Source organism: Anser cygnoides, chromosome 3 (assembly GCF_040182565.1).
Source record: "Anser cygnoides isolate HZ-2024a breed goose chromosome 3, Taihu_goose_T2T_genome, whole genome shotgun sequence".
Taxonomy (NCBI): domain Eukaryota; kingdom Metazoa; phylum Chordata; class Aves; order Anseriformes; family Anatidae; genus Anser; species Anser cygnoides.
The window spans coordinates 16,240,204-16,260,249 of record NC_089875.1 but is presented as its reverse complement, the minus strand read 5'-3'; positions in this window follow the sequence as shown (position 1 = coordinate 16,260,249).

Sequence of the window (20,046 nt, the reverse complement as noted above, 5' to 3'; positions counted from 1 at the left end):
ATTGCTCATTTTTGCAAAGGAGTTCTGAAGAATTTGTGCATCAGCTTTTATTTTTGAGTTATTTCTTTCCCTAAACAAAGCAAACAAACCACTCGACAATAGTCATTAGAACATCTGAGAAAAAAGTGGAAAGTCTTTATAGGTAAGTATGTGGTATGCCCAAGTAAACACTTAAATGCTTGTGCTTATTTAAAGAAAATCCATGCCTTGAAGGCGTGAATGATATTTACATAACAGTTTTACAGCTCCTGCATGACCTACTGTATAAATCTTTAATTCTGAGTGAAGTTCAGTGCATCAGAAATATACAGAGAATGCAAAGTCTGTGTTTTCATGGTTACCGCCTTCTCCCCCTTCATACTTACTGATATAGTTTTATTTTACTGCCATAGGTGAATTTTGATAACCCTCTACCTCCTTGGATACTTATAGACAGTTTTGAAATATTAGGTAGCTTTGTCTCCTAGTTTTTGGATCACTTCAATCTACCCATAGGCTGTGCTAATCAGTATTAAAATCCCCTGAATCATAAATTTCTTTCTCCAGTTTCAGTTTCTTTTTTTCTTCTTCTTTTTGCATATTACATAAGAATTTCTTGTACATGAAGCAGATAAATGGTTTATAATCCTAATAAATTCTGTGTGAGACAGATTAAATTTTTGCACGCTCACTACAGAGATTTGCAAGGCAGCGCTACTGGTACCAGGGAAGGCCATGGCTGCCCTCCAATACTGATGTTTTTCAGGTGTCCTTTGCATTTTCACCTTTGCTCTTTACATCCCGTCACTGTATCTTCTACCCAACAAAAAATTTTGTGGAAATCTGAGTTCCTATGGAAAAAAATGGACCATAAATCTTTTAGGAAAATCTACAAAAAATATCAAATTAAAAGTAGTATAATCTGCTGAATTTATTCTGAATAAATTTATTGAGCAAACTAAGCCCTTGGTCAGTCTCAGCCTAGTAAAGACACTGGCCTGGCTGTCACAGGAATTGGGTATCGAATCACTACTCTCAAAGTAAAAATTTTTTTTTTTTTTTTTTCCCCAGAAGCCCACTAACTGTTGTTGGCCTAACAAGTTGCCTGGTCTTAATGCAGAACTTTACCAGGCCATTTTTCGAGAATCAATTTGGTTTATTTTTGTTCAGTTCAGGAAAATGAGATTGAGAACACAAATTGTTTATGTGGGGGGAAAAGAATCTATTTTTTGCAATTACTGGAGACAGTGAGAAATGAGAGTTTCCTAAGGAAGAACAAAGGTAATGACTGCATTTTTTTACATTTATAATTCATTTCCTGGATCTGCCTTTGAATGTGGGGTAAATCAACTTTGGTAGTTGCTAACAGCACGACACTGTTTTCCTGCATATTCATGCATACATTCATCAGCAGCTATATGGATGGGGGCGGAGGGAGACAGCAGGTTATGTTTATTCCTCATCTCTTTATGTTCCAAGCAGTAGTCTTGTCACCCATGCTAGTCCAGTCCTAATTTTGCTTGGATAGGGAATGCAGCTGGGGCACATGGAAGAACAAGAAATGCATTATTATGTCTTTACTCTCCTGGCCAGCTGTCCAGGCAAGTATAATAATGTTTTGATTATAACAGAATGTTGGAAACTAGAGTACTAGATACCAGAAAGCACCATGGCTGCATTGTCTCCACTCAATTCTACAAATATTATTTTTACTTGGAACTATATTTACTTTAAGCTTTTGAGAAGGGGTGAAAAAATAAGTCCACGGACAAAGAAGCTGATAATCAGGAAAAAAGAAAAAAGAAAAAAAAAAAAAAGGACAATGTATTATAAAGGAACTATATGTTTTTAACTTTCAGTTCTCCTGTTGACTGTTTTTAAAGGCAGCCACCTGAATAATGCAGACAAGTAACTTTCGATATGCTGAGTTCCTGGAGGGTAGGAAAGACACCAAAAGACTTTCCTGTTTTCTTCAGCAACAACTCCATTTAAAACTTTGCTGATAGTTCTGAGCAAATTCCCAATTACATGAATCTCTTGATCTTTCTCTTTCTCACTCAGCCATACATATTATTAACTCTCTCACTAGCATCTGTTTCAGAGTTTCACTACCAAAGAGCATTTCTGAATAGGTTGATAATGTTTTCTGCAGCAAATATTTTCAGTTTCAGGATCCTCAGAGTTCTATAAGCATCTTCAGTCAGCAAAAATGTATATATATATTTATTTACTATTTCATGGTTACTGACAATTTCTTATTAGTTGAAAAGATAGGTTTCTTCAGAGTTATGAGGAGTGCTGTCCTCAGGTAGGCTTACTGAGTTATCAAAGAGTGGACTTTGGTGAAAGAGGATGCAATTTCCTCTTAACTGAGTAGCTTGATCTAGAACCTGGCAACCTACAGAGTCTACCAGCAGTTGTGCATGAAAACAAATAAATAAATAAATCTGATTCTTTTTACAAAAAATTTATCATTAAAAATAATATGGCTGTTTCTTGCAATTGTTCAATGGTTATTTTTCCAATGGAAATATACATATGTATTTTTTTTTTTTGGTTTTGTTTTTTTGACAAAGTATGTTCAATCTGTTTGTAGTGTTCCATGTAAATTTATGTTCCTATATAAATATTTATCAGAAATAGCAAGAGCGGGCTTGATTTAGGCCCACACAAATGCAGGAAGACCAGCTGCACTCTTCAGAAAGAGCTGGTAGCACATGAACTCTCTTTCAATCAAGGCTGATGAGTTTATTAGCATATGTGAGCTTGTGTGGGAGCTTCACTGGTGGGAAATAACACAGCAGAGGGAAGAGAGCCAATGATCAGGGTGTCTTGTCTGAGTAGTTCGTACTCTAACTTATTCCAGGTATGGAATTACCTAAAGCTTCTTCCAGGTGGAGCGTGTCTCACAAGCTGAGATGCTGGTCACCTCTATTGCTCTCCAAATATTTCATTCAAAACTCTGAAAGCCTCATCTGCTCTAATGGTTAAAAGAAACTTGATAGCACCTAGCAAGTAAGGTGCAGAGAGAGGCATATATCAATCTGGTACAATAATACTGTCTTCTTATGCTCACCTATCTGTTACAATCTAGATAAGAGATGGTAGATATTAAGTGCTTTGAGATAAGTTGTCGGAGTTATTGCAGCATTTACATTAGTGATTCATTTTAAAGTATAAATAAAGTTTTACACTGAAATAAAAAGTAGCCCTTTTAGTAGTGATGCACATGGAAAACAAATATGCCAAAAGATACACCAGAATTCAAGGCCACTAATTTCTATTCCTTTCTCATATCTACTTTTAAACTGTAAAATTAGTTCATTGCAGTATTTTTGATCTGCTATCTATTTCTTTAAAAATAAGCTATTGCATTCAGGCCCCTGTTTAGCACAATTCCAATCTGCCATTTGCCATTTTGGATGCCAAACATGCAACATGTTGCATCCTCTCCATGACAAGATGTCACACGCAATGGCTTATAACTTTTAAACAAAGAATATAAATTTATTTGGTGTCTTTGAGAGAAGTATCCAAGATAATACTACTGGCAAGAAATGCTCTATTTTTTCATGATATGAGAATAAATAGGAATCGCTGAGGCGATCAGTTTCTGGTGGGTGAATTTTGCAGCAGAGCAGGAGATTGTGGCATAAAGGGGGGATTTTCTGACTCAGAGAAGCCTCAGGGAGTTCAGAGTCTTGCCAGGGTCCTGCAGCTCATGCAAGAGAAAGAGATAGCTGCTGGAGTCACTGCATCAGCTATGTCAGAGGTCTCGACCCTGAAGAGCACTGATGATATCTTTTTGACACAGATGGTCGAGGAGCCAATGAAGAGAGGTGTGCTGCTGGACCTTGCTGAACAAACAAAGAGGGTCAGGTTGTAGATATGAAGGTTGGGAGCAGCCTTAGCTGCAGTGACCATGAGACAGTGGAGTTCAGGATCTTGTGAGCAGGAAGCAGGGCAAAAAGCAGAATCACAATCCTGGACTTCAGGAGAGCAAACTGTGACCTAGATCTGCTTGGAAGAACCCCATGGATTAGGGCCCTAGAAGAAAAGGGGCTCCAAGAGCTGGTTAATATTCAAGCATCACTTCCTCTGAGTTCAAGATTGGTGTATATCCATGAGTAAGAAGGCAAGCAAAGGGGGCAGGAGACCTGCATGGATGAGCAAGAAGCTCCTGGCAAAACTCGAAAAAAATAAGGAAGTATACAGCATCTGGGAAAAGGGACAGGCCAATGGGGGGAATATAGGGACATTGTCAGAGTAAGCAGGGATGTGATGAGAAAGGCCAAGGCACATTTGGAATTAAATCTGGCAAGGGATGTCAAGGACAACAAGGAGGGCTTCTTCAAATACATCAGTGGCAAAATGAAGACTAGGGAAAATGTGGACATACTGCTGAATGGGGTGGGTGCCTGGGGAAAGCCTGCCTGTGTCTCCTGTCAAAATAGCTTTCCAGGAACCAGGAGGCCCATCATCATAGTGAAGAAACAGCTGAGAAGTTTGCATTCTTCCTCCTTCCTTCCCCCACCCAGTGACAAAGATTCTTGTGCAGTTTGGGGGACTTTCATTGCTTTTTAACTACACCCAAAGTTATAGGTTTTGGCCAAAGACCTAAGGTTCAACTTGCCAGATTTTCAAGAGTTTCTTCACTTAAAGCTGCAGAAGTACTTCAGCTCTTATTTTGCAGTTGGTGGAAACACCTCTGGCTGCTGTTTTGTCTTTGTTTCCTAAGTATCTTCACAAAACCTACTCAGGAGTTCTGACCATCCAGATACTCTGTTACTAGAGGAATACTGAAATTCAGCTTTCCTGGGAAAATTAAGATAATATGACTGTGAAATTGAAGCCTGAACATGTTAGTTACTGAAAAACAGGAACTTCACAGCTTTACTTTCAAATTTTGGCTGTAGTTCAGAAAAGTACTTTAACACATGCTTAAATCCTACTAACTTCACTGAAATTTAAATGTGTTCCTAAGTGCTGTTCTTAATAGGAAAGGTCATTTTGGTGGAGCCTTTCGTTTGGAGAAGAACCCTGGACAAAAGGAGGAAAAAAAAAAAAAGCTTTGGAAAAAAACAGCAAAGCTTTTCTTGTTGAATGGATTTCAATTAGTCACTGTAATCTGCGTGTAAAATAGGGTAACAAGATCTGTTCTCCAAGTGTTTTGAAAAAACACTGTTGGCATAGTGTTTCTTTCTACATCACCATAATTTCTGTCTACAAGATTTACAATTTTTGCTTTTAATCTATTATTTTATTAACACAAAAAATATTACTTGTTTTTGTCATGGTGGTAATGTTTACGTGTATATTGCTATCTTCTATGTACTTCTCTTTTACTTTCCTCTATCTACATCTACATTGGAATTTAATTGATAGTGGATTCATGTTATTAATTTTATTCATACAAATATTTGAACAGTACAAGTCAGAGGCAGATTAAAGCTAACTGGAACCCTCACAAATCAAGCTCTTGGCTCTGTTGCACTTTTCAGTGGAATGTGAAGATTTTTGCAAAGAGAACAAAGTTGCCCTCCCAGCTGAAGAGGCTAGTATTTGCGTACTTGGAAATGTTGTGGTAACCTGAACACAAATTAATACCCTTTTGATATTCAGTGAGAATGATCGCTTGTTTGGTAGTCTCTATTTCCCTTAGAAAGTAAATTGTTTTTCTTTTTACCACTGTGAGCTCAGTCTCTGTTCTTTTAGAATTGAAACAATTACTTCTGTTTTCATCAAGGGTTTGAACTAGCATTAGATTTTATATATTGGGCAGTGGAAGTCCCAATAAGAGACTTTGAATTTACAACTTTCCAAACACAAAAATTGCTGTCTAGCATATTTTATGTTGTTTCTTTGTTTGTTTTAAAAGAAGAAAACAAATGTACGAAATATGTTAAAAATAACAGTTTTAGTAAAAACTCCTCAACTGTTTCTGCAACGCTGTTGTAGGAAATTGATTCAGCCACTGTAAATCTGTGACCTTTGCAAGGGCTTCCACTCACTGCCCGTGTCATTACTTGATTTCCAATGGAAAGTGAGGGCATGACAAGTACTATTTGCAGCTGGTTCCAGTCAGTGCTTATGATAGTTCTAACCTTGGGGTTAGGGAATAGTGTGTTTTTCAGTTTAGTTCATTGACTGTCTGGCCCCAACTCTAGAAATAAAAGAAACAAGGGAAAGGCAGATAGGGAATATGATTACAGGCAGCTTAATTCGCTGCCTGTGAAACAGTCAGCTATTTACCTTCCAGATGAACAAAGTACAGACAAGAGATACTTCTTATATCCACATGTCACTGTGTGGTGCTCTGGGTTTCTGATCTTGATTGTTGTAATATGCCTAGAAGACGTATTAATTGAATTGGACATGTTAACTTGTGTATGTGTGCCTTCTGATGCACATTCATGCACTTGAGAGTGGATTAAGGTTATTCACATCAACATAGCTGGTGTTTGTGTAATAAAAAGGAGTACGTGTATGTGGAGGAATATCATATATGTGGCAGAGCAAAGTGTCAATTCATAGAGATGTAATTCTGTGTTGCAGAATGATGAATTCTGAACCTTGGAAAAAAGGGCAGGTAGCTTAATAGTCAGCTAATGGTCTATGTCTTGGCTAGATTTTCTATCACTCACCAGTCTATGAATGTTTAGTTGTCTTCAACTGTGGGAGTACGTATCACGGGTGGAAAAAGGAATGAGGAATGTTATGCACTTCACTCAGGAGAGGGAGAAGCAGGAATATGATTTATTGATAACAAGGCTTATGCGACTTAGCAAAGATTTGATGATGGCAAGGTACACCTGATTGTAATTGGAAGATACACTTAATTGCACACTGTATAAAAGATATTATATACTACTCAAAGACACTAAACAAAAGACATTATATACTACATAAAGACTACATAAGACACTGGGTTAGGTGATACTGCATCAAGGAAACTCTCCTATTGAGTCATGAGGTTCACAGTAGTACCCTTGCTTTTTAAACTCCTTGAACTGAAGAGGTAAGGAGCCTAGGTGATGCTGAATCCAGTCCTAGTCCCAGAGTTGGTCAATGGCTTATGTCTAAAGCATTATATGTATTATTCAAATCCTTTATGCTACTTAGCTAAGATTATAAAGTATGACCACAAAGCACCTTTACGGCATGTTAGCATGCTGTTACTTTCCCAATCCACTTACTGACTATCTGTAGTGGTAAGGGTCCTCTCAATTTGCACAGTAACATTAAGATGCATCCCTGCCCAAGGGAAGGCCCTTACGTGCAGCCTGCTGTTATGTCAGGAGAGCTCAAATGGTTCTTGGGCTGCACAATATTTATGTAATAAGATGACTGACTGATGGTCATATTTGCATAGAGATGTTAGTTTTCTTCCAAATTTGGCTCAAGTGAGGTTTTTTTCCAAATTTGGGCAGCACTAAGTGTGTGGGTTCATTGCTCAAACTAGTCCTTGGCTATTTGTCTTCTGTCTCCCCCAAATCCAGGACACAGCCATCAGGACTGCCACTGATAGTTACCTGCTTAGGCTGGATGTGCTGCTTAAGCTTGGAGTGTGGGACAGGGGAATAGGAGTACACTGTCATAGTATGTCTGGGGCTTTTTAGTAGTTACTCATGCTATTTTTGTGATTTCATAGAAATTGTGTCCCTGTGTTCTAGCCAAATATTTCGGCATCCAAATCACCATCTATTCTAGTTACAGCATCAAAAAGAAAGAAAAAACAAACAAACAAACAAACAAACAAAACAGTAAACTTTTTTTTCCCCAGAGATTTATTCCATAGCTTGTTTAAAGAGTAGCAACCCATCCAGGCAGGTTATACCTTCTCCCAAACACCACATATGTAGTTTCAGGAATTTACTGGGTTTGGTTTTGACAAGGAAAATGTATCATCTAAGTAGTTTATGTCCTTTTCTCCTCAATACAGTTAACATCTTGAACATAAAAGAAATCTTGATTTTGATTTGTATTACCTGTGGCTTGTTCCCTCAACCATCCAGATCTGTCGTACATCTTTCTCTATATTTGCTGTTGGAATCATTAAGTTGCAAGACATATAGGTAACTTTCTAGACCTGTACAACACTCATACAACCAATAAATTTAATAAAAGAAAAAACATATGTCTGAGAAGTAAAGTACTGGTACTGACAATACCAATAATATATATTCTTGACAGATTATGGGGCTACTAGAGGTCTTGCTAGCTTCTTTGAAGACATTTGTGGAAGGATTTTTCTGTGATTGATGTATACAAGTAAAATAAATATAAAAAGCAATAACTATAAAATAATGCATTGTCTGTAATATATATACAATATTTTATTACATATATGTACTCCAAAACAGGAACAGTAAAACTGATCAGTTGAAATCATACTTAAATAAATTAAAAATATTATATTAAACGATAATTTTGGTTTTGCTTGATAAGAAATGGCAATCTGATATTATTTCTGTACTTTTAGTTGTCTTTCTTTAATTGTGTGCTGATGTTTTTCGCCAGCCCAGCTGAAAAGTTTGAGGAACGGAACAAGAAAATAAATAAATAAATAAATAAAAAGGATACTTAAAGAGATGTTTTCTTCTGTAGGTAAAGAAACGTGATCTAAATCTAACCACAGGGCACATGGCGCATATAACTTGAACATTATACTATTGAAAGCTATGAATATGAAAACTGCAGAAGCTTTTTTGTTCATAGTAGGTTAAGATGTAAAATTTATATTTTAAAACTTTAAAAACTTTAATCTTGCAATGAATTAGTAGTTCCCAGTTCAATCCACTCAGTTTATGAAAATTAAAAAGATCTGTGCGGAGATCAGATTTTAGGATCACATCTAGACACTGATTTCTTTTTGCTTTTCTCAAATTTTAACATATTTTCCTCCTTTCATTATGTTCTTCCTCCAGTATATCGTTGTATCCTTCTGTCATCCTTGCAGAGAGCTATCTCCTGGCTAGCTATAGGAATTTACTTGATATTTGAAGAATTTATTTTGCCTTGTAGCATCTCTTTGTAGAATACATTTCTTATGCATTTCTTGCTAAGCCCTTTTTTCGTTGAAAACAAAATACCATTTTTTTTGGCCTGCAGCAAAAAAAAAAAAAAAAAAAGTGTGATGGCACCCCCACAGCTCAGCAGGAGGTCACAGCACTAGAACATCCATGGTGGCCCTGCTGCCAGAGTTGGCACAGCTGGGAAGTCCCAGACTGTCCATAATGTACACTGAGGTGTCACTGCTGGGGAAGCCTTTCACAGTCAGGGACAAGAAACTGAATTCCTTCTCAGTCTAGCAAGCAAATGAAGGATTGGATAAATGCATTTATTATTTGAGTGTTCTCCTATACAGAAGACACTCCAAGCTTCAGAGCTGTTGATTTTCATTTGCTCAATCTATGTAATTAACCCAGCATACCATCTCCACAGAACAGCTGTGCAATCATTGGTAGTTATTATATTTGAATCACAGCATATTATATTGAACATATGAATAACTATGATTTTTTTTTCTTTTTTAATTGCATTTTTCCTGGAATGTTTCATTTACTAACAAATGTTAGATCCAGCCAAAATGTAAATTTTTTTTTCGTCTAGTTACTAATTAGCACTTAATGGACTCACATATAGATATGCTTTATTGTTATTAATATTATGTAAGGTGGGAAAGTGCTTTTTGCAGAAACAAGGAGATAAAATACCCTCACATGAATGGTAAAGACATCATATAATTCCATTAGGAATATTCAAAGTGCCATAGAACCATCTGGATATCTCTTTGTTGAGTTATTTTTCATGATTAATATATCTTATCACACATTTATTCATTGGTGAAAGTCTGGTTGATGAACACCAGACAAAGAGACCATGCTGTTTTCTTATTTTATGTAAAATCAAACATTGTATTGCCTCGGAAATAGCTTTTTAAAAAGTTCTTTGTGTTCTACAGAACTTATTTTAAAAAAAAAAAAACACTAAATGACATCAAGAAAGGTACTTTCCTTTTCTGAATAGACCATTTAGAACAAACTTAAAAAATTAAAGAGTCAAGTTTTATGAGAGAAGGAATGTCAAAAGAAACCACTATATTCAAAGAGAAAATATCTTAGTAGTGAAGATTATTTGTTAGACAGGTTGAAAAGATTTCCTTTCCATTTAGAAGAAATCTAATAGCATAACTTGATATATGGTACCATTTCTTTCAGAGCAAGGCCCAGACTGGAATAACATCAAGAGTTCACTCACATTTTAACTGCATAATAATTAGTAGGAGTTTAGTGAGCAGCACAGAAGTGAAATTCTCCAAAAATATTTTAAAAGCTACCTAATAATCTTTACTGCTGTGGATCACAGAGCCACATTTTATAGGTTATGCTTAAAGACAATTTCTTTATCTGTTTTTGTGGTGCTTGTACAACGATACAATAATGTTTCACAGAGAGGCTTATAGCATGATCAGAAAAAGCTTTGAAATACTTCTATATTATAATAGACCTAAGAGTTACAGCCTTATAACACTGCCTTGAAAGAAATGCATTTTCACGTACATAAACAGCAGAGTTTGCCTGCCTTCCTCTTAGAAAATTGGTTCATACAGGCAGATCAGTTTAAGTCATTTATTACTGTACATTTGCATGCAACCTTTTATACTACAGTCAGTCAAGACACACTTTGTACATTCTCTTTCCACTGGGATTAAAAAAGCTTCAGCATCCCTTTGCTACCGTGGTTTGTCCCCTGTGTAACAGAATTTTCAATGGTTCAGCTAATTTGGAGACCTACAAGCTTTTTGTTCTTGTAATTGCTCTAGAAATGTCAAAAATTGGTGCAGCTAACATTTGGGACCTCTTTATTTCCGCTATGAAAATCAATATGGTGCTTAGAAATAAGCATTCAAAGAAAAAAAAATATATATATATAAACTTTCTGTAAATTAATGTCATAAATACTAAATTGGGCAAAAAGTGTAATTTTACTTAAAGATCCTTGTACAAAAATATAAATTATACAGAGAAGTGCTTTGTGAAGCACAGTGCATCTGACATGTTTTATTGTTTTAATATGTTTTTAATAGTACATTTTTACCATTTTTCTTCTTGTTCACCGAGTTATTATTAGGCAACCACAATTAATAATTTAAAGGGGCATATTCTGGCTTTTAGTACATTTATACGGCTCCCCTGACAGTAATAAGAGTCTAAAACATGCTGTATATTCTGATATTTTGTTCATAGCATGAATCTGGTGTCACTTTCTATATCATTTTAGCTAGGAATTTTCCACATTAATTTTACATTTACGCTATGTGTGTTTTTGGTTTTATAATACTTTTCTTCAGACAGAAATTATGGTCTCCAGAGTCTTAGCTACCTCAGTTTTTTCTCTCTAGAATTTCCCAACACTGTTACCTCTGGTTCAGTTTGCAGAACTAGAAAAGCTGGCAGCACCACCAGGATGGGAATACTGGGTAGAGTGGCTTTGAGAAGCTGCCGTGTCACAGGTACTGATGGTGCCACACTTGTGAGAAAACATCATGCAACTTCATGCCACCCTAGTGCAACTCTGCTGGGGCACCAAAGGGGTTTAGGGCTTTATCTGCACTTCTTAGGAGCTCTGCTTCAGTTTGGGCTCAAGTTCACAGACCAAATAGCTCAAAAAGTTGCATCTATGCTATTTAAAAGTAGAACGCTTGGATGTGAGCCATTTTGTCAGTTTTTGTCTGGCTTTCCTTATGTGGAAGTCCAGTTAGCTCACTTCTAATTAAACCTGAAATGTGGGCCAGCTTTGTGACAGTGAGAACAGCTAGGGAGTTTAGGATTGCGTTCTTGTTCCAAGGTAAAATGACAGAACTGCCATCGCTTAAATTACCAACTTGGCTTTTCCTATTCAACAACTCCGTTCAGCCTCATTCTTTAATCTTTTTTCCAGTGTTGTCCTTTCTCCTAACATACATCATGATAGCTACAATGTGTATATCTATATTTTTGTGTGCAAGAGACACACATATTTCTTGCGGTGAAATGTGACGGTCGTATATGACTCAGATTCTCAGGGAAATGATGACCTGTGCTGCCACAATGCAGTGCATGCACATTGTTTGTAGATGTGTTCCTTGTAAACTATGTAATCAGGAGGAGACACTTTCATACCACCTGCACCTACAACACTCACAAAATCTGTAATCATTACAGCATTTCAAGAAGCATGCCTTGTGAAGTTTTATTTGCAGATCCCCGAAGATTGAAAAACCAACCTATAAAATCTTACTGTGGGTTTGTGTGTGTGAGTGGTGAAAACTGGTTGCGCAAAAGAATCATCTTATAATGTCATCCTTTATCCACTTGGACAACCTTCAGTCCGAACTACTAATTTTTATAGTGACCCCAGATGTCAGGTTTTTACATGGCTCACAGGTAGCAATCTTATTGTTGTTATTGTTGTTTGATCTTTTTACTTTTTTTTTCCCCATCTTTTCAGCACATATCACTAAAAAACTTCAACAGTGCATTTTAGGCCCAGACAACAAGAAAAAAAAAAAAAAAACACAGGATACTGTCATTTTTCTTATACCTTTTAACAATATACATGGCAAGGAGTAAGCACTAAATTGCAAATCCTGGGAAGTAAAGAAAATATATGTAGGCTTGAAGCCTGCAAGTTGATTTGATATTAATAAAATGTATTCATTTTGAACATAAAACCAGCTTCCCTTTTCTTTAAATTTACAGTTTTCAAGAACACCCTATACCCTCTATGGAACAGAATGATGAGTTAATTGTTCTTGCAAATGGCAGCTTTACTCGGCTGTGAGTTTATGAGGCAGTAAATTTGTCTCATAACTTGCAGCATTTACCCAGCATATCTCTATGATGCTGTGAGCTATTTATTACCAAGTGTGTTTGGAGGGAAGGGAAATGATCATATTAGTACTCAGAGGAGACATACTATGGTGAAAAACATATTTTGCAAATAGCATCCTTTTGGTCTCTCATTCTCTTCCCAGTTCTTTTCAAATACAGGTTTACTGAGATCAATGAGTTTACGGTGGTGTATGTCAGTTGGAGATGGCTAAATAACATGTATAACCCAAGAATATTCAACTTAATCTGTAGACTAGATACTCGTATATGCTGACGATACTCATAGAAGAAGCATAAATCAGCCTGAATGACTACAGTGAAATGTAATGAAGAGCCATCTAGCCAAATTGTAGATGTATGGGTAAGGTAGCAATATATATAACTATACTTCCCACGAGTTTCTCTGAGTTTCCAGCAATTTGGAACTTGCTGAATGCAACAACACTGGAGAGCAAATATTTTCTGAATCGGAAGTAGTGCCTTTTGTTTTATTTATTGTACATTTAAATGCCATCTGTCACACTTGTATCACTGAAACTGCCTATCCATTGTACTGGTTGTTTTTGTAATGCTTGCATATATGTAAAACCATAAATAATTATCAGAGCCAGTAATTTAATGGACTCATACCTAAGTTCTGTGACAATAAAGATCTGTTCTCAGTACAATTCATTGTATGCAATGTATTGTAAGTGTAGTCATTTTCAGTGGTCCTAATGTATGCTAATGCTAAACAAAGTATGTAAATCCAACTTATGAAGTCTGTTTTCCCCTTGATATATACAAATAACTTCTCTTAACACTTGTGTGAGCTAAGCCTTATTTATTGTTAACAGGAAAATTAATAGCTCAGTGGCAAGAAAGACCTGACTAGTAATGCTGTTTTGCATGAGAATGAACAAAGTAGATCAGTTAAAACAATTTTCCTGCCTCTCCCTTCTTATCTTTTTTAAAAAGTTATACTTTAATTTTCTAGTAATATGTGCCTATACAGCCCAGTTCCTATTCACTGATATATTCTGTAAATTTATTCTTGGGGCTACTATCAGAAGAGAAGATTAATGTTGCTCTGCATGGAAGTAAGAGAGAATCACAGAATGTTTAAGGTTAGAAAGGGCCTCTGGAGGTGATCTGGTCCAACCCTCTGCTCAAGTGTGGACACCTAGCAGGTTGCTCAGGACCATACCCAGATGGCTTCTGAAGATCTCCAAGGAAGGGAACTACACTATATCTCTTGGCAACTTATTCCAGTGCTCTTTAACCTGTACAGTAAAAAAGTGCTTCCTGGTATTTAGACGGAACTTTATGTGTTCCAATTTGTGCCCATTGGCTCTTGTCCTGGCACTGGGTGAAAAGAGCCTGGCTCTGACTTCTTTGTACCCTCCTTTTGGGTATTTACACACATTAGTAAGATCCCAACCCCACCCCCCCCCCCCCCCCCCCCCCCCCGAGCCTCCTCCAGGCAGAACTGTGCCAGATCTCTCAGCCCCTCCTCACAGGAGAGGTGCTCCAGTCCCTTTAATAGGCTGCCCAGGGAAGTGGTTGAGTCAAAATCCCTGGAGGTCTTTAAAAGACATTTAGATTTAGAGCTTAGTGATATGGTTTAGGGGAGGACTTGTTAGTGGTAGGTCAGAGTTTGGACTAGGTGATCTTGGAGGTCTCTTCCAACCTAGATGATTCTGTGATTCTGTGATTAATCATCTTGGACTCTTTCTAGTATGTCTAGGTCTCTCTGTACTGGAGACCCCAAAACTGGACACAGTACTCTACAGGCAGCCTCACCAGGACCACCTCTCTTGATCTGCTGGTGATACTTTGCCTGATGTAGCCAAGTATACCGTTAGCGTTCTTACTGGCAAGGGCACATTGCTGACTCATGCTCAACATGGTGTCCACCAGTTCTCTCAGGTCCTTTTCTGCAGAGCTGCTTTCCAGCTGGGGGGCTCCCAACATGTATTGATGCCTGGGGTTTTTCCTCCCCAGTTGCAGGTCTCTACACTTCTCCTTGTTGATCTTCACGAGATTCTTGTCAGCCCACCTCTCCAGCCTGTCAAGGTCCCTCTGGATGGCTTCAGGGCCCTCTGGTGAGTCACACACTCCTGCCAGATTTGTGTCATCTGGAAATTTACTGAGGGTGCATTCTACCCCATCATCTAGATCATTAATGAAGATACTAAACAAGACTGTACCCAGTTTTGACCCCTGAGGTACTCTGCTTGTTACTGGCCTCCAACTAGATTTTGCACCACTGACCACCACGGACCTCTGGGACTGTCCGTTCAACCAGTTTTTGATCCACCTCACTGTCTGTTCATCCAGCCCATTCTTCAATAGCTTCATAAAGGATCTCATGGGGAAAATGTTGTCAAAGGCTTGTTAAAGGTCTTATGGAGAGCAAGGCCAGTTTTACTCTTGGGAGTATGGATTCATCTTGTGCCAGAAGAAGAGGTCTTGCCCTCTCAGTATTCTCAATTGTAACACAGACTTTTTAAACTGGAAATGTGCAGAGGGGCAGTGAGACTGTTTCCGCAGGATTCTATTCTCAGGCTGGGCTATAGCCTATGCTGCTGTGACACTGACTTTTAAGTTTCTACAATTTTCATATCTCCCTCACTCGTATTTGTTGCCATTTCAGTCCCTGAAACTGTCTGGACTTAGTAAATGCAGAAAACAGTTTTACATCAAATATATGCTCCCTTTTCTGGAGCTCCTGTCTTCTAAGTTGTGTCTCTGGGAACTTAAACGATGACACACAGACAGGTCTCCTTAAAAATGATGAAGTATGACACTCAAGCAGGCTGCAACTGTCACTGGGTCAGTAAGGATTTTCATTGCTCTAAGATCTTCTGTGAGTAGATCATTTTTGTATTTATTTTTATTTGTTAATCTGGCACCCAGTTTTAATGCAGGTGACATGTTCTTTTCACAATAATACTTAACTGAAACCATAACTAGCTGAAAACACAATGTATTTCTTAAAAATATGTTTTGCCTCTGAATACTTGCTTTATTACTTTTCATAGATCTTGCATTTACTTCCTATTTATAAAAACAAACAAACAAACAAACAAACAAAAAACCAATGAGCCAAAGAGAACAAAGAGAAGAGCCTGAACAAGCACATTTGTTCATGGGCCCTCTACAAGCAGAATCAGGGAGCAGCAGGAACAAGGTTTCCTCCATCTGGAAGCTAGTTGATGGCCCTGACCAGTCTCCCATGGGTCCTCCCCCCAACACCTCCCCATGACTCAAGAGCCCGATTGCAGCTCAGTCCAGGACTGTAAGTTCCTTGACCATTTATGCTGTAGTTGTGCTGGTATCCAGTCCTGCATAGACCTTAGGTTTATGTTGCAGCCTGGTTTCTAGCCAACCCTCTGTCCTAGTCTACTGCTGCTATGGGCTGGACAGCCTGGCTTGACTTTGGCCATGGTTTACCACTTGTGGTTCTGGCTATGGACCCTGCAGCCAGCACCCAGTTCTGCCAGCTCCACTCAGCTACTGTGGGTCTGCACCCAATCAGCAAGGTGGCCTGAAGTGGGCACTGCGGTTTCTTAGGAGTGTCCTATGTGTTGGCTAAATACCAAATTAAATCACAGAATCACAGAATGGCTGAGGTTGGAAGGGACCTCTGAAGATCATCTAGTCCAACCCCCCTGCCAAGCAGGATCACCTGGAGCACATTGCACAGGATGGCATCCAGGTGGGGTTTGAATATCTTCAGAGAAGGAGACTCCACAATCCCTCTGGGCAACCTGTTACAGTGCTCTATCACTCTCACAGTAAAGAAGTGCCCCCTCATCCTTTTCCATTCTGTCTAATAAAGAGTTATTCCTTATTTTAGGGAATAAGTATGGACAAATTTGGACTGAATGACTCTGAATGGCTCCTTTTACAGTATCGACTCGAAATGTAGTCATAAACATGTTCCAGTGATTATTATTATTTTGTATATTTTTCCCAGTTATTAACCGCAGTGTAACAGGAAAATCTCCATTCTGTATTTCTTGACCTTTCTAGATGACAGAAAAATAAATCTTCTCTAGAGGCCCTACTCACTTGCTAAGAGCTTTTGCCAACAGTTACCAAGCTTAGTGCCTAAGTCTACAAACTTGTACATATATGCATGTTTTGAATATTGGTGTTTGCATCCCAATTAGGAAGTAGGTCCTGTTCAAGAATAAGCAAGCAGTTGTGTAAGTAATACATCTAACTTTATTACTGCCAGTGATGTCACTTACTGAAGCATTGCCCTTTGCTAAGTTCTTATTTGCATTTGAGTTGCAAAAAAGAAAAGTAGCTGCCCATTATAAATATACTAAAACTTTTAGATGAAGAAGCCTCTATACTTGCGTCTGTTTTAGAAATAGCTATTTTTTTTTCTAGTTTAAAACAGATTTTTCAATTAACAAATTCACAGCTTCCTTTCAAACTTTACTTTTATTAATGTTATCATCCTTGTTGACTAAAAGTCAGAAGATGGTTAAATCAAATGAATCAAAAAATTATATCTAAGTGATATAAATACTAGTGCAGAACACTCCTTTTTGACAAGCAGGAAAAGGATCTAAGGTATAAGAATTTTACAAAGTGAATTACAAACTGTTTCATAATGAAGTCTGGCCAGTCAGCCAATTATCCATTAATCCATCTGTGCATTCAGGAATAAAAATAAAATTAAGTTTGGGTACCACAGAGAAAATCAGAAAGGCTAAAGCCCAGCATGAGCTCAACCTGGCAATATGGTAAAGGATAACAAAAAATGTTTTTACAAGTATATTAATGGCAAGAGGAGGGTCAAGGAGAATCTCTATCCTTTACTGGATGCAGGGGGGAACATAACTACTGAGGATAAGGAAAAGGCTGAGGTTCTTAATGCCTTCTTTACATCAGTCTTTACTTATCAGACCACTTATACTCAGGGTACTCAGCCTCCCAATCTGGAAATCTGGGATGGGGATCAGAAGAAACCCCCCAAAGTTCAGGTGGAAATAGTCAGAGACCTACTGCTCCACCTGGACTATCACAAGTCCATGGGGCCAGATGGGATCCACCCAAGGGTGCTGAGGGAGATGGCAGATGTGATTGCTGAGCTGCTTTCTAACATCTATCAGCAGTCATGATCATCCAGAAAGGTCCTGGATGCCTGGAGACCTACTAATGTGGTGCCTATCTATAAGAAGGGTCATAAGGAGGACCCGGGAAACTACTGGCCTGTCAGCCTGACCTTGGTGCCAAGAAAGGTGATGGAACAGGTCATCTTGAGTGTAATCACACAGCATGTGGGACAACCAGGGCATCAGACCCATTCAGCATGGGTTCATGAAAGGCAAGTTGTGCCTGACCAGCCTCATCTCATTCTATGACTGGGTGACCTGCCTGGTGAACGAGGGAAAGCCTGTTGACGTAGTCTATTTAGACTTCAGCAAAGCCTTTGACATGGTCACCCACAGTATTCTCCTGGAGAAGCTGTCAGCCCATGGCTTGTACATGTACACTATTTGCTGGGTTAAAAACTGGATGGGTGGCCATTTTACAGATGACACCAAGTTGTGGGGAAGTGTCGATCTGCTGGAGGGTAGGAAGGCCCTGTAGAGGGATGGGTCGATGGGCAGAGGCCAATGGGATGAGGTTCAACATGGCTAAGTGCTGGGTCCTGCACTTTGGTCACAACAACCTCATACAGCACTACAGGCTTGGGGCAGAGTGGCTCAAAAGCTGTGTAGAGGAAAAGGATCTGGGGGTGTTGGCTGACTCTCACCTGAACATAAGCCAGCAGTGTGCCCAGGTGGCCAAGAAGGCCTACAGCATCCTGGCTTGTATCAGAAATAGTGTAGCCAGCAGGAGCAGGGAGGTGATTGTCCCCCTGTATTCTGCTCTGGTGAGGCCACACCTCGAGCACTGTGTTCAGCTTTGGGCCCCTCACTACAAGAAGAACATCGAGGCCCTGGAGTGTGTCCAGAGAAGGGCTACGAAGCTGGTGAGGGGCCTGGAACACAAGTCCTGTGCGGAGCAGTTGAGGGAACTGGGGTTGTTTAGTCAGAAGAAGAGGAGGCTCAGGGGAGACCTCATTGCTCTTTGCAACTGCCTGAAAGGAAGTTGTGGGGAGCTGGGGGTTGGCCTAGCATATAACTAGCAATAGAACAGAGGGAATGGCGTCAAGTTGCACCACGGGAGGTTCAGGTTGGAAATTAGGGGACATTTCTTCTCAGAAGGAGTAGTCAGGCATTGGAACAGGTTGCCCGGGGAGGTGGTGGAGTCACTGTCCCTGGGGGTGTTTAAGGAAAGGTAGGACATGGTGCTTAGGGGCACGGTTTAGTGGGCGATATCAGTGGTAGTGAGATGGTTGGACCAGATGATCTTGGAGGTCTTTTCCAACCTTAACGATTCAATGATTCTATGAACTGGAAACATATCAGTATTTTCTAGGCTTTGCTTATGCGCTATGACAGAACAATGGTCGCTATGACAGAATAATGGTCTGAACTTGCAAATGAAAAGTCCAAGCAGTTTCCAGCTACACCATGGAACCCCTTAAAGTCCCCCATAGAATCACAAATATTCTCTAATGTAATGCAAATTTAAAAATGCATTCTGCATCTTTGGCAGAAGAGATGATATTCTACTTTCCTTTGAAATATTAAAGTAGTCCTTTTGTTCCAAGGATCTTAAAATATTTTTTTCAAATACTAACGAGACTTTGAGGCACTCTTCTGGTTCAGGTATAAAAAAGATTGCAAATGAAATTGATGACAGTGAGATCCTGACTCTCAAGTGCCTCTTAAATCATTGAGATGATGATGACCTGTCTTGTTTTCAAGTTCCTGAGAGAGAAAGAGAGAGAGAGAGGTGGATGTATCCCAATATTTCTGTTACTTTTCAGTTTACTTGGTCCAAGTCTTTCTTCTGTTACTGAGACTCAATAGAGCATTTACAGGAAAATCCATGTCTGAAGATTATAAGGCTATGTTGCTGAATTCTCAGTCAACAGTCCTTTCCAGAAATACTGATTCCCTTCTTCTTATATACTGAAAAAGCAGCAATTATAACAGGGGATCATGTTTTTAAAAAGTGCCACTGGTTAAGATTTCCCAGCACTAATATAAGTAGGCAAAAATCCTTAAATAAACATATACTGTATTTAGATATCATAAGCCTCCAGTCTGTCTTCTTAGAAAGACATGAGTTCTTTCTG